We start from the raw sequence: 15,184 nt of genomic DNA on the forward strand, positions 1-15,184 counted from the left end.
CAGAATACCACCTCATTTCCCTATTCCATCAAACATCCTGTTAACCTCTGCACTCCTTAATCCTACATTTAATAACATCCTTCATTTTGCATGAGCCTGAAGACAAATCCAGATCCTTATACAGATATCTAACTACCGTGGTACCTCGGATTAAGTACTTAATTCGTTCTGGAGGTCTGTTCTTAACCTGAAACTGTCCTTAACCTGAAGCACTACTTTAGCTAATGGGGCCTCCCGCTACTGCTGTGCCGCCGCTGCATGATTTCTGTTCTCATCCTGAAGCAAAGTTCTTAACCTGAAGCACTATTTCTGGGTTAGCAGAGCCTGTAACCTGAAGCGTATGTAACCTGAAGCATATGTAACCCGAGGTACCACTGTACTTCCTTAAGTGCCACATTAAGACCTCCACAATCCCTAGATGGAGTGGAATCAATGGCTACTATTCAAAGTGGTTATATAAGTGGTTATATATACTAGTTGCTGGGGATCACAACAGTCGAAGGAGGCTGTATTGCATTCAGATCCAGCTTGCTGACTTCCCCTAGATAGCTGGCTGGCCACTGTGGCCACAGTATTGAATTAGATGGGCCTTTTGTCTGATCCAGAAGGGATCTTCTCCTGTCCTTAGGAAGGCAACGAAAAACAGCCCTTTCATGTAAAGGCAGTTATTTTCACCTGCCAGTATCATGCCCAGTAGAAATCAAACATTATAGATATCACCCATTCCAAAGTCAGAATGGGAAAAGCAACACTGGTGAGTGAGGCAAGAATCTGACTAGAGATGCTCGATAATGGGAAACCTTGATTTGAATTCTAAAGAGCAAGTAAAGTGAAGTGGGTATTCCTTCCCTTCACCCCTACCCTCCACTCACAGGATGGGGGAGAAATTTGATTTTGTTCATATGTTGATGAGAAGCCACCTTATTTGCACTTTTCAGATCAATAAATGAACAGAAACACAATTATTGTTTGAAATTTGCACTTGCAGTTGCCTAACCAAAGCGTATAAAATGCATATATTAGGGGAAAGTGTGCATCAAAATGCCTGCATACAAAATCTATTTTATTAGGGGAAAGTACTTATATACAAAAATGTGTATATGTCAAAACTTCAAACAGGTATATATTAGGAGAAATCCGCATGTTTAAATGCTGATGAATTTTCATGAGGAACTTCTTTTAAATAAAAAGAAAAGGGAAACTTGAAAATTAATGCAGAAATGTGAAAAACTGAATTTCAAATTGGAAAAATGAAAAACTGAAACTGAAAATGGCAGATTCATCCATCCATAACCCTTGCCAAAAGCAGGCTATCATGAATTTCCCTTCACCTCTCCTCTACCTGTTAGAATGAGATTATTATTCCCCCTACTGCCTTCTCTCTCTCCTTCTCTGTCTCCATTCCTTCTCCCTTTTGTATCATTAGTATTAAACTGGAAGCCATTATTTTAAGCTATGAACCATCTTGAGTGCACTGGGAGAAAGGCAATTTATTATTTATTCTTGTATATGCTGCCATCTATGTGTATGCCACTTTGCAAAGTACATGAGGACAGTTACCTGCCTTCAGGGTTTTGCAATCTATAATTCAACACAGGGAAGATAACAGGGTAAAAAAGGGGGTGGAATGGAGCCCAATATATATAAATGTAGCAAATAAAACGAACGGTGGTTCCTATGCTTTGTCCACAGCTTCATTTGTGTCATAAGGACAAATTTAATGTCTTGGCCAACTACCAACCTCAAAGTAAAAGACTTGTCCTGAAATGCCCATTAGGTGACTCTCCAGTTAAAAAGCTAATACCATCCTGCCACATACTATAATCTTATTATTCCAGCATCTCCATTTTGTTGAAACATCAGCATTCACACTCATTCAAAATTCACAGGCCTTGTCAAACGGTTTGCTTCCAGCCATCTTTGGTGTTGCAAAAATGTCCATGTTGCATCTAATGCAGTTTGAATTATCCCAATGGCCAGTGGTGAATCTTTGGGGCGTATCAAAATTGTTTGGCCATAAGTAGTGACTGCTTGACTTGGCTAATTAGCAAGAGCAGCCACCGCTGCATCTCATGGATACAAAGAAATCTTCTCAACTTGTCAGGAGCTTAAGAATAAATCAGTTGGAAATGACTAATTAACACAGTTTAAGAACAGCTAACGGACATTACGAAAGACAACTACAAGGAACTATTTTTGAGTTGTAGAAAGTAGTATGAAGGATACAACTTTGTCCTAGCTAAACATTTAGAAGTTCCCCTTCTTCTCCCTCTTTGTACCATAGGGCAGGGATGGGTGGGGACATTTTGGCCTTGAAGGAACATATCCATGGACACTTGGGAGCTGTACAGTCAAACCCACAAACATATTCCTACAGATGAGAGCTGTCTTTCTGTGATCAGTTCCTGAGCTAATTTTTTACATGATCCAACCACATGAATGAGACTAATTATGAAGGCCCTTCCTACAGAATTAGCACATCCCTTTCCATTACTTTTTTAGGATCCACACATGCATCCTCCAAATGGAAAGCTCTGACAGGAAACAAAAAGAAGATTACCATCTAGTTAAGGTAATCTCTTCCTCTCCTCATCATAGACACATACATGTCAGCATCCCATACATATTCCCTATACAGCTAAGACAACTGTATGCAGCAAACTTGGCTTCATGAGGCATACAGGGAGGCAGGGTTTAAAAAGTTTCCAATGAACAAAAGATTGTTGTTACTACACTGCTATTATCAGTGTATTATCAGGGGGGACCTTTAAGCCCCTCCCCTCCCCACAGCACTTCCAATGCTGAAAGTTGCATGTAGCATGCAGTTTGCAGGTTGCCAACCTGTTCCCTGGAGTGATTTGTACAGCTGGCAATCCTAATATATATGCTTTCATTCGTAGCGGAGAAGGCAACCCTAAATTGGAGAAGAGAAAGCCGGTTTCACCTCAAGAAAGGAAAAATAAGTGTTCAGGCCTGGCCTATGTATGCAGCAGAAAGAAATAAAGTAGTAGAGTGGACCACGCGGAGATAGAATCCTGTTTTTAAATGCTTATCTGCTTGAAAAATCTCCCTGTACAGTGGTACCTCGGGTTAAGTACTGAATTCATTCCGGAGGTCCGTTCTTAACCTGAAACTGTTCTAAACCTGAAGCACCACTTTAGCTAATGGGGCCTCCTGCTGCCGCCGCACTGCCGGAGCCCGATTTCTGAACTTACCCTGAAGCAAAGTTCTTAACCTGAAGCACTATTTCTGGGTTAGCAGAGTGTGTAACCTGAAGCGTATGTAACCTGAAGCGTATGTAACCTGAGGTACTACTGTATGTTGAACACTAAACACAATTTCTAACAAATTGTGCTAGAAATACTCACACACACCCAGCCGCTGCCCATGTTCACTTGCAATGACATTTTTAAAGAAAAAAACGAAGCATTCAAAAATGGTGTTGCTCCTCCAAGCAATATACAGCCTTTGCTACCACTTCAGGATTCCTACTGCACGTGTACACCAGAAGTCAGTGTCCTCCATTGGTAGAAGAGTGGTGCCTGTCCATAATGGTTCCTATATTTTAGCAATTGTGAAATGATTGAGAAGACTTCCCAATGCCCAGGCTATTGAGCATTCCTCCTGATCTGTTTACACAAAGTTTGCATGGAGAAGAGACAACATTGCCCCCCCTCTTTTTTAGCATTCATTTTGAATTACTTGCAGGTAAGATAGGTGAAAATGCATCAAGTAACGTCATCCCACACTTTGCAGCACATTTTCTGATTATATTCCTTATCATGAAAAGTCCATTTAGGGGGAAATGGAGGTGGGGATAGAAAAGAAGTATTGAATCCCTGTGTTCAGTTGGGCATCATCCATACTGGTCCACCCTGAACTGGGCAGCTTTGCAGAATGCTGAATTGTTGTCCCATAATAATCTTGTGGTAGGCACAGAACTTGCCTCTCCCATTCCGCATTGCAATACATCACAGAACAGTAAGGATTGTGAAAGTTGGCTAATGCTAATTGTTGTGTAGATCATGAGCAGTCAATGTGGATATTGTGGTCTACAATTCCTACCCTCCTTGTCCTGTGGGAAGAATCTCAGGAGATGGAGGGAGGCAAAGACTACATCAAAGCCTGCTCCAGTATCACTTTGTCCTGCAGGGCAATCTATAGTCAGCTGTCCTGATGACTGCATCTTGATGCCTTTTTAATGCATCAAGATTTCTATATTGCATTAAAAAAATACTTCAATGATAATTGCATGCTGCCTTGAAAGGATTTGCAACCTGAGAAGTAGGATATAAGCAACTATAATAAATAAATCATATCCCTAAGATTGAGTCCCCTTGTACACACTGTTAGGAGGCAATCCTTACATGTGAGAAAATGCCACTCACAGGAAAAAGTGGGCCTCACATCATAGCAAACATACATCAAGATTGAACAATTAGGCTGAAATTGTTTAGCCGTTTACCTGTGAGTAAGCATCATTAAACCACTGATATTTCCAAGTATTCATGCATATGACTGTATTTTTATAATGTTGGTTAGGGCTTTATTATTTTATACACAACTTTAGGTGGTCATCTAATGTAGAACTGCAGGGCAGGAAGACCCCAGAAATGCATGGCAAACTTAGGAAGAGTCAGTAACCAACTCTGAATCCTGATTACCATGGGCTTTACCATTTAGCTGCAAACACGCTTTAAAACCTCTCAAGAGAATATATGGCTATGATTTAGCAAAGTGGCATCTGGATGCCCTACATAAATATAGAGGAAAGAACATTTTCCTGGCAGTTACAAGCCTGACTAGTAAAGTAAGCAGTTTCTCTATTGCAGCTTCAGGTGGCTCATTACAGCTCTATTGACAACTCAAATATTTTTTAGCTAAATCTCAAGATTGTTTTATGAAAAAACAACAGAAAACTTTCGGTACTCTGCAGAGATAGGAAGGAGCATAAGGTGAAATGGAGGTTTGTTTCACAGCCAGATTCCAACAACATAGCTACTTCACTAAGTCTTTGTCATAACCCTTCTAACTTCACTTACAGTGTAGGAGACCTGATATGGTTCTTCTTGAGGGCCTCTTGAGGAAACCGAGAAATGAGTAAATTAATAATATGGGGCTAACTGGAAAATACAAGCAAGTGCGTCACCTGTAGATGTGTGAAATATTCGCTTACCAAGAAATGGCTGATGGTTACAGTAGTAGTTGGTAGGGCACTTAGCTGATATCCCATAACCAGCATTGTTGTAGCCAGGAAGGAAGAGGCAGAGGGGCAAGATGGGGGCAAGGTCAGCATGGTGAAAATGCACTGGTGGAGCCAATTCAGCACTTCCCTTCAAAAAAGTAAATAAATCCTGCACTCCTACTGCTGTGTTTGCACCACATCAACTACAACACCACTAGCTTCCTCCTCTTTTTTCTGGTAGATCATAACGATGCTAATGATGAGAGATCAGGTAAGCAGGCATATTCAGCCACCTGCTACAGATTATTTATTAATTTACATATTTATAAACTGTTACAGTGGTGCCCCGCAAGACGAATGCCTCGCAAGACGAAAAACTCGCTAGACGAAAGGGTTTTTCAGTTTTGCGTTGCTTTGCTAGACGAATTTCCCTGTGGGCTTGCTTCGCAAGATGATAACGTCTTGCGCTTTTTTCTTAAAGCCGCTTGAAGAGGCGCAGTTGCGACGGATCGTGCTTTGCAAGACGAAAAACATGTCAAGACGAAAAGACTCGCGGAACGAATTATTTTCGTCTTGCGAGGCACCACTGTATTTGAAGGCTCTAAACCAGGGGTTGTCAACCTGGTCCCTACTGCCCACTAGTGGGCATTTCAGGATTCTAGGTGGGTGGTAGGGGGTTCTATGGCACAAGCTGAATCCTCCCATCGAGCACTGGTGGGCGGTAAGGAAATTTTACCATCAAGAAAGATGCATTAGCGGACAGTAGGTATAAAAAGGATGACTATCCCTGCTCTAAACAGTGTCGAAATACTGAAGAGAGAATTGACTTGGATAAATAAATGGAAAGAGTTAACAGAAGGTAAGTTTCCTGTCTCCTTCACTCCCTTGAAACTGCCTGCACCTTTCTTCCAACAAAAAAAGTGCCCCTTTATGGATTTTCCCAAAGGCAGGGTGGAATGGGGAGTGATGTTGGTGGAAGGGGGAATTCCTACAAATGGGGTGGAAGCATCTTTTGTAAATATTACAAACAGAGCCTCCAGGTTCAGCTCTGCTATGAGACAGAGTCTGGTGTCTGCCTTTGGTAGCAGATGCTGGGGAAAAACAACAGAACCCACCCCCCAGCTGTTCCTTTCAAGCCCCTCAGCTATTTTGCTCTGTTGTCACATGGGTATGGTAAACTGACCTCCTGTTTTAAGCAAAGTAGGTTACAGAATCACATTACAAGTGCTGAACCAAGATTCAGTCATTGTTCAGAATGCCTGTTTTTTTGAATGAGAAAGGGATGCCATCTTGTTTTCTGTCCCAAGGGGCAAAATCCCTTGGCATGGCCCTGAGTGCCTCTGCCACAAACCATACAGTTCAAAGTCCTCATGTTCCAGAAACATTTTGGGGGGGTGGGGGGGTGGCAAGGAAGAGGGAAATATAAGGAATTTCCTTAAACAAACTTCCTTCTGTTCATTTGTCTTAGGAGCCAAATTTAAGTACTGATAAGAAAGAAACTATCATAACATAATTAAAATAAAGAGCATCAGCCCAAACAACCACATGCTTGCCAAAAAAGAAACATTATGCATCATCTTCTGAATCCCAACAAAGATGGAGATTTGTATACCTCCCCAGGGAGTAAGTTTCAAAATTTACAGGCCTCTGCTGTAATTGCCCTTATTCCATCTGCTTGAGGCTTCCAGGCTTCCTGTTCCATTCTCTTTGCACATTAAATTAAAATTCATTTTAAAATATGCATTTATATACAAAATTCAAAACACACATTATCCAAAAGCATGCCTTTCCGAAAATGTGAACAACAGTGTGAAAGTGTGAAATCTGGTGGATAACTAAGTTCCAAATCTACACATAGTTTTTAGAGGTGCAGATCAGGTCTATTCAGATTGGAATTTGCAAAGATTGAATTTCTCAAACATCCCTTTGATGCAAGTGTAGGGAACTTTTGGCCCTCCGTATGTTGCTGAGCTACAACTACCATAACCCCTGGCCACTGGCCATGCCAGCTGGGGCTGATAGAAGCTATAGTTCTGCTGTTTCTAGGGGCCAAAGGTTCCCTACACCATGATGCTGCTGCTGAGATTCTGTCAACCTGCCTTGAAAAACCAGAAAAGGTCCTAGCTGATTTGAACTCTCAAAACTGATACCAAAAAAAATAATAACCTTATATGTTATTGTTTAAATTATCTTCAGTTATATAATTTTCAGTATGTTTATATAACTTATACTTTCTACATGATATCAAACTAAGCCATACTTGGAGTAGATGCAACAAAAATAATGAGAAGAAGTCAAGAGATGCTAATGGGTCCAATCTGAGTATGACTTAGCCTTGGAGATCATCTTTTGTTCTTCTCTTTATTTGCAAAATATTTTCTGGAAGAAAGCCTTCTCTACAGTTAGTACCCTCCTCTTCTTCTTCTTCTTCTTTTTTGAAAAAAAGAAACTTTGAGAAAATCTTATAAGTTCCTGCCCAGCTGTTGTGCAGGAAAGAGAAATGTCTAAAGCAGCAATGAAAGCATTTTAATATCATTAGATCAATAGCTCTGGGATATACCACACAAATCAATATAGTTAATAATATAACCACTTTGCTTTGCATAATTTCTGTACTGAGTACTTACATAATACATTGTTCCTTTGTGACACCCAGAAGCCACATCAGGATTTACAATGCTCCATTAAGCAATGCCCCCCCCCCCACGCTCTACATTTTCCTTTCTGCATTACCTGTCTCCGCTGCTTCTGCTATCTGGTACCAACGTCCTGGTCATCCATGAAGGTTACCGGTATTTATTATTTCTTAACATATACTGCTTGGGTTTTTCCAAATGTGTTGAAGTTTTTCTCCTGCTCTGGAGAGTAGGACTCAAACCAATGGTTTCAAGATACAAGTAAGGAGATTCTGACCAAGCTTCAGAAGAACTTTCTGACAGTAAGAGCTGTTCAACAATGTAACGGACTCACTCTGGAGGTTCATTGGGAGTTTTTAAGCAGAGGTTGGATAACCATCTGTCATGAGTGCTTTATTGGGATTCCTGCATTGCAGGGGATTGGGCTTCGATGACCCTTGTGGTCCCTTCAAACTCTCTGATTCTGGGATTCTAGGTTGCCTTATAACGTTGCAATCTGCATGGCCTCTTGGGTTTAGAGTAGGGAGGGAGCAGCAGCTCACTGCTGCTGCAAGATCTCAGAACATTTTCTTTGTTTTTATGGGTCTGACTTCAACAATATTTCCCCCCTCCCTCTCCTCCTACCTACACCCTGTTCCCTCACGAATCGCTCTGATGGTTCCAACAACCCCCTGGGGCATAACCGTTGGAGTGGGGGTGGCCACAGAAAGAAGGAAATTTTGCATGAGGAGAACTTGTGTAATTATTTCCCTGGTTTAAGGCCATGACAAATGACCAGTGGAGTGACTATTCTTTTTTGTTCATTTGTTTTGTTTGTTTTCTGAGGAGCAATGCAGAAAGAAAGACATATGTTCATTTGTAGGAGGTGATGGGGGAGGGAAACAGTAACTAAATATCAGGTTAGGATAAAGTTTGGAGATAAAACACGGCATTGAAAGATTTTTGCACATTTGAATCTGTGTACACTGTCAAGTGCTGCAGGGTTTTGCACCCTCTTCTGCTTTCTTTGGTTGTTAGCACCAAGGAGGAAGGGCTGTGATGTAGACAATAGAGCAGATTTGTTTTCTGTTGCTCCAGAGGGCAGGATTAGAATCAAGGAATTAGAAATTGCAAGGAAGCAGATAGCTACACATTAGAGAGGCTAAGAATGGAACAGACTGCCTTGGGAGATGGTGAGAGCTTGTATTTTAGCAGTTTCATTGCAGTTTCACTGCATTGAGCAGAAAGTTGAATTAGATGACATCCAAAGTCCTTTCTAGCTCTAACTCCCTGCACATTAGAAGGTAAGAAGAGCCTGCTGCTGCAGACCAATGCCTCATCTAATGCAACATCCTTTTCTCACGCTGGCCAACAGATGTCTCCGGGAATCCCACAAATATGAGGGAGTAGTAGGGATGAGTACCTATTCTGGAGTTATGGAGGAGCCTACAACACAACAGAGCAAGGCAGACGGCTGCAACACTGAGAATAGCCCTTGGGGGCCTACTTGCTTTGATAAAGGAAGGATGTGAAGCCCTTTTAAGCCTCTGGCACCAGTCCGCTTTTCGTAGGTTATGCGTCCTTGAGAAGAAGTAGAGTCTCCTACAGTCATCCCTCTGGCCTGAAAATAGATTCTTCTGAATTATGTATCCTCCAAGTAGATGTACTTTGTGCACCTCTGCTGAGGTAATGTAGGAGGCACTTGATTCCTCAAGCCCATGAAGATTCTGTGTCCAGTCCTGGTGCTGTGTGCCTGCTTGCCAGACAGTTTCAGGACCAATAGTTTCCTGACCACCAGCATCAGGCTTAGAGCAGGAACTAGATTTATCTGTCTGCTTAGCTGGTAGAACTGTAGACTCCAGTTCTGAGTCCTAGTCACCGCAGGACTCTGAAGGCATGACAGTGTGCACACTGGCTCTGCCACCAACCTCCCATCACCAACCTGTTGTTTTCCAACCAGTAGTGGATGGTGGAGCAGTGGAACTTGCCTAATTTCCCAGTAGGTGGGTCACTGCTGCTTACTATGTGGGATGGTGGAAGGATCAAAGTAATTGGGAGGTCAACATTGTGGAAACACACTGGCAGAATACCACTTGCCAGGAGGTGACATAAGCATCGTCACTTAACCCCATAATCCACTGGTACTTCCAATTTATGGAAGGTGACTGCTTGCATTTGAATCAATGGAACCTCTTGCATGCTTTAGAACCATGGAAAATCAGGGGACTTCGGAAATGATTGCCAGAGAGTGATATCTTCCTAAATGGGATTCTTCAAAGAGCACACCACAGACGCTTCATTTCTAATTTAAAGGTAAGCTATGTAAGTAAGTGAAATCCATCCTGTATTCAGACAAAAAAAACCTCACTTTAATGTGATAGATATGGTAGAATCAATAACAGGTACAAAATACACATTCCATCACCATGATTCCTTGTTGCTTGAAGATTAAGAGAGGCATTTTGAGATTCGCAGTATGTTTTCTTCTTATGTAACAAGCAGTTGAGTTTTAAAATGCTGAAGAAAAAAATTAAGTCACAACATTACCTGAGTAAATTCAATTTGCTAAATCCCATTTAGTCAACTCGGAGAGCTGTTTTCTGCCAACATCAGCTGCTTGGCTTGCAGTCAGTAATGAGATTACTACAGCAGATAATGGTTGTGACTAGTTACATTATGACTGGTGGGGTATTAGCAGCTACTGCAAATGTGTTCTTTAAGCAAAATGGCTCTTGAGTAGATTGGGGTAGCTCTTAATTCTTGAGCAAAAGGAAGCAATGAAATGGACATGTGTCAAGAACACCCAATCTCTTTGCTCAGTTTCATTGCTACCTTTCATCCTTCTTCGCCTGTACCCTGTTAATATCATTGGCTTGAGGAACGCAAGTGAGTGTTCTTCTACATTTTGTTTGTCTGGCACATTTCTCACCCTTCTTAGCTTAAGCACCTGGTGTAGTGTAGTGGTTAGAGTGTTGTACTAGGGCCTGCAAAAACAGGGTTCGAGTCGCACTCAGCCACAGAGCCTACTGGCTGGCCTTGGAACAGTCACCAGAACGCATCCAGACCAACTGTGTAGGGGGTTGTGAAGGTAAGATGTGGAAAGGGAGAACCATGCACACCACCTTAAGTTTTTTGGAGAAAATATGAGATATAATAATAATAGATAAATAAGCAGCAGTCCTCTAAGAATAATTTAGACACTGAAATACTGACTTGCTCAAGGCCACTCAACAAGCTGCATGACTAGATGCATATTTGGAATGCAGCTCTTAAGAACAGCACTGTGGTCCATCTAGTCCAGGATCATGTTCCTGCAGGCATCTGGTTGACCACTGTGAGATACAATACCCACAAGCATGACCAGAGCACAAGGGCAGTTTCCCCTGCTGCGGTATCCAGCAGGTGGTATTCAGAAGCAATACTGCCCCCAACTGTGGGGGCAGAGTGCTAGTCATAAAGGCTAGGAGCCATTGATAGACCTATCACCCATGAATTTGTCTGATCCTATTTTGAAGCCAGCAGCAAGACTGGGAGTTCACACCTCCCATTGTTATGGAAAGCCATAATTTTGTCACTCAGGGAATGTACATTTCCAGGATTGACTTTAAATAAATACTCTTCTCTGCAGCAATTCTCATTTATATATAATAATATATAAGAATTGTTGGAATATATATATATATATACACACACACACACACACACAAAATTATTCAATCATAATTTTAAGATTTAAAACTCTGACTCTCTTCCCCCTCTTTATGTGATTCTTTACATTTCTTTTCCTCTTCCTGCATACTCCAAATTACCTCTATATATCTATTCCCGTATGTACATGACCCCAGTCAAGCTTGCAAAAATATATCATTTGTCTGATAATAAATGTTGGAAATGTAAAGAGGCTGAAGGGACATTCTTTCACCTTTGGTGGACCTGTCCAAAAGTGAAGGCCTTCTGGGAAATGATCTATAATGAGCTAAAAAAGGTGTTTAAGTACACCTATCCTAAGAAACCAGAGGCCTTCCTCCTGGGCATTGTCGACCAGAAGGTGCTAAAGAAGGATAGAACCTTTTTCATGTATGCGACTACAGCAGCAAGAATACCCAAACATTGGAAGACACAAGATCTTCCCACACTGGAAGAGTGGCAGACGCAATTGATGGACTATATGGAACTTGCTGAAATGACAGGCAGAATCCGAGATTTGGAAGAAGAATCAATGGAAGAGGACTGGAAAAAATTTAAGGACTATTTACAAAAACATTATAAGTTGTATGAATGTTAAGAAATTGCATGATTTGGAAATTACAGCTTCAGCAACTAGATTTGGTGAACCGGAAATTAAGTTATAAGTTAGACAAGGTGGAAAATTAAAGTAATATAAATATGTTTATTTAAAGGTATAAGTAATTGATAAAAAGTACTTTAAATCCAGAAATATAATATCTGAAAGATACAAGTAAGGTATGAAACAAGGTATTAATTTGCTGATAACTTTATTGTAAAGAACGCAGGGTTCGGGAGATGTGGGGAAGTCCAGTTGGAAATGTAAAAATGGATCTGAAAGTTGGAATTTTTTCTTTTCTTTCTCTCTTCGTTTCTTTTCTTCTTTTTATGTTTATATTCATGACTGTGCATCTGAAAATGTAATAAAAAATATTTAATATATATATATATATCTATTCCCGTATGTATCCAATATGTATATTGAAACTGCAGGTTTTTACATTATTCCTGCCAATGTCTTAGTCTGTTTACAGCTTGTTTGTAAATACTCAATAAACCAATTCCATTCCTTTCTTTAAAAATTGTTATCTTGATTTCTTATTCTCCCAATAAGTTTCACCATTTCTGCGTAGCCCATTAACTTCTGTATCCATTCTTCTCTCCTTGGCACCTCTTCTTCTTTCCATTTTTGGGCAAATAACATTCTTGCAGCTGTGGTTGCATACATAAATACATTTCTATACTGTTTAGGTGGTTTTGATCTCATAAGTACCAAAAGAAAAGCTTCTGGTTTTTAAAATAAATATGACCTTAAACATACTTTTCAGTTCATAATATATCATTTCCCAGTAAACTTTAACCTCATAAGTCATATGAAAAAAGGTACCTTCTTTCTCTTTACATTTCCAGCACATATTCAATTTGGATTTATATATTTTAGCCAATCTACTAGGTGTTAGGTACCATCTATATAACATTTCCATATAGTTTTCTCTTAAACTGTAAGATGCTGTAAATTTTATATCCACATTCCATAAATGTTCCCATGCATCCATTTCTAAATTATGCACTGGCAGAGGAAGAGGCGTGCGGGGGGAGCGCACCACCTCCGGCAGCACGATCCTGGTGGGTGCCATCACAGCTGCCCCCTCCCGCCCACACTGGGCGCCATACCCCTACGGGTGGTGCGCCTCACCCCTGGGACACGTGCCAGCCCCGCCCCCACTTGCTCTCTGCTCCCTGGTGCTGGAGCATGAAGCTCTGCCACTGATGATATGACCAATATCTATTGCCCAGTGTATCACTAAAGATTTCACATGTTCATTCTTTGTCTCCCATTCCAATAACATCTTATATATTTTAGATATCACTTTAACATTATAGTTTAACAGGTCACTTTCTAGTTGTGATGTTTGTTCCCAAACCCTCGCTTTATATCCTTTTTAAATACTTCATTTAGATGATCTTATTGTAACCATGTTGTTAACATCTCTGATAAATCCTTAAATTCTTTTAATTTAAATTCTCCACCTTCTTCTCTCAAGAAATATCTATAAGTTGCCCAATTTTCCATCATATTTTTCCTTTTCACTGCTATGGCTTCCAAAGGTGACCATCAATCTGAAGATTTTTCTGATAATGCATTTTTATTTCTCTGTCTTTAACTCTTTTAGAATTAAAAGTTACCATACTGTCACCTGGCAGCTTTTTGATTTTGTTTTTTGTTTTTGCATACTTTGCTTTTACTCAAAAAATTTGTCCACACCTGTACTGACCTCATCTCCCAATTCAATCAAATTAGTAGGTTCTTTTATTATTGTTGTTTCACTCAATTCTACTGTCAAATCTTCTGGAATGCCTCTCAATCAAAGAACCAGTTATTTTGGATTTAATTCTAAAATGACCATTGCATTCAGTGTCTGTTCATGAAGTACCTACTGCTTCCAAATCTTCTTTCATCCTTTCTTGCTCTCTCTTTGCTTCTCTTACCTCAATGTGTACTTTCTTAGAAGATTTTTCTAAATTTGAGGTTTTGAGCTTTAATTCTTGCACTGTTTTCTCCAATTCTAATGTTTTATGAGATAATTATTTAATATCTGTTATATTTTCAACTGCTGTGGTGTTATCAGCTTTCTTTAGATAGTGTCAGTTCCCTCCCCCCCCCCAATAGTTCTAATCCTGGCACTTCCCAATATTAAAGTTCTAAAATCTATACTTGTGATATCTGTCTCTTGAATCACATGGAAATGGAAAGCAAAGGGAAAGGGGGGGGGAGAGAGATATTCATAAACCTCAGTTCTATAAATAATAAAATCCAGGTTGTCTTTTCATCTTCCCACTGTTCAAAATAACTTTTCCAATTGCAGTTTGGTGGACTTAACAGAAGATACTTCCAAAAATAAAATGGGGGAAAGCATCAAATTTTGTACAGTCTTAACTCAGTTCATTTACTGGTATTCGTGTGTTCAAACACATTAGCGGGTAGATATTTATTCTTTATTCTTTTGTTGCCACAGAAGATTTTATTTCATGCAGTTCTATACCTACGTCCCAGGAGGGGGGCTCCTTTTTTCCTCCCTGGTGTGGCTCAAATTATCTCATAATCAAAAAATTATATCCTTTTAACCTTTCGACTTGGTTCCTGATCCTTTTATTTTACAGAGGTCACCACTTTGATAATGGATCTCAAAGCTTTCTGCTGTGTGGTCTCGTTCTCTGCGTGTGTCTGTGTTCAATCCTGGAGCCCTTTCAGCTCCCTCCAGAGCTCTGAGAACTTCGTGAGAGGGTTCACCAACACTCCTGGATCCTCCAGAACCCAAACTAAAACCTTCAAGGAGGGTTTAGTAGGTGTGTTGCCTTCGCCACCTTCCCTTCTCCTCATAGCAATTGGGTTGGTCAAGATGACCGATCTCTGCCATCCACCATTGCCTGCAGCAGACCCTGAAGTCCCTCTGGGGCACTTCAGACCATTGTGTGGAAATTTTGTCTAATACGTCCAAAGAATCATCAATATGTCTGCTGGTATAGCCCAAAATTTTCTGAATACATTCTCTCCCTACACACACTCATCAACATGGCAAAATAAAAACAACAACAAAATGTGAAATTTACACTTCTCATTTAAAGATAGATAGATAAACACCCACACACCATTTCC

The 15,184-nt window shown here is 40.4% G+C and overlaps 1 long non-coding RNA gene across 1 annotated transcript; it reads left to right on the forward strand.

The window, feature by feature from the left end:
- Nucleotides 1-5,424: 5,424 nt before the first annotated feature.
- Nucleotides 5,425-15,078, forward strand: LOC310698936. The gene is made up of 3 exons (XR_014521839.1): nt 5,425-5,456; nt 10,007-10,113; nt 14,689-15,078. It is a non-coding gene; the product is annotated as an uncharacterized lncRNA (long non-coding RNA).
- The last annotated feature ends 106 nt before the right edge of the window (nt 15,079-15,184 follow it).

The sequence above is a fragment of the Podarcis liolepis genome, assembly GCF_965112155.1.
Source record: "Podarcis liolepis genome assembly, chromosome: Z".
Taxonomy (NCBI): domain Eukaryota; kingdom Metazoa; phylum Chordata; class Lepidosauria; order Squamata; family Lacertidae; genus Podarcis; species Podarcis liolepis.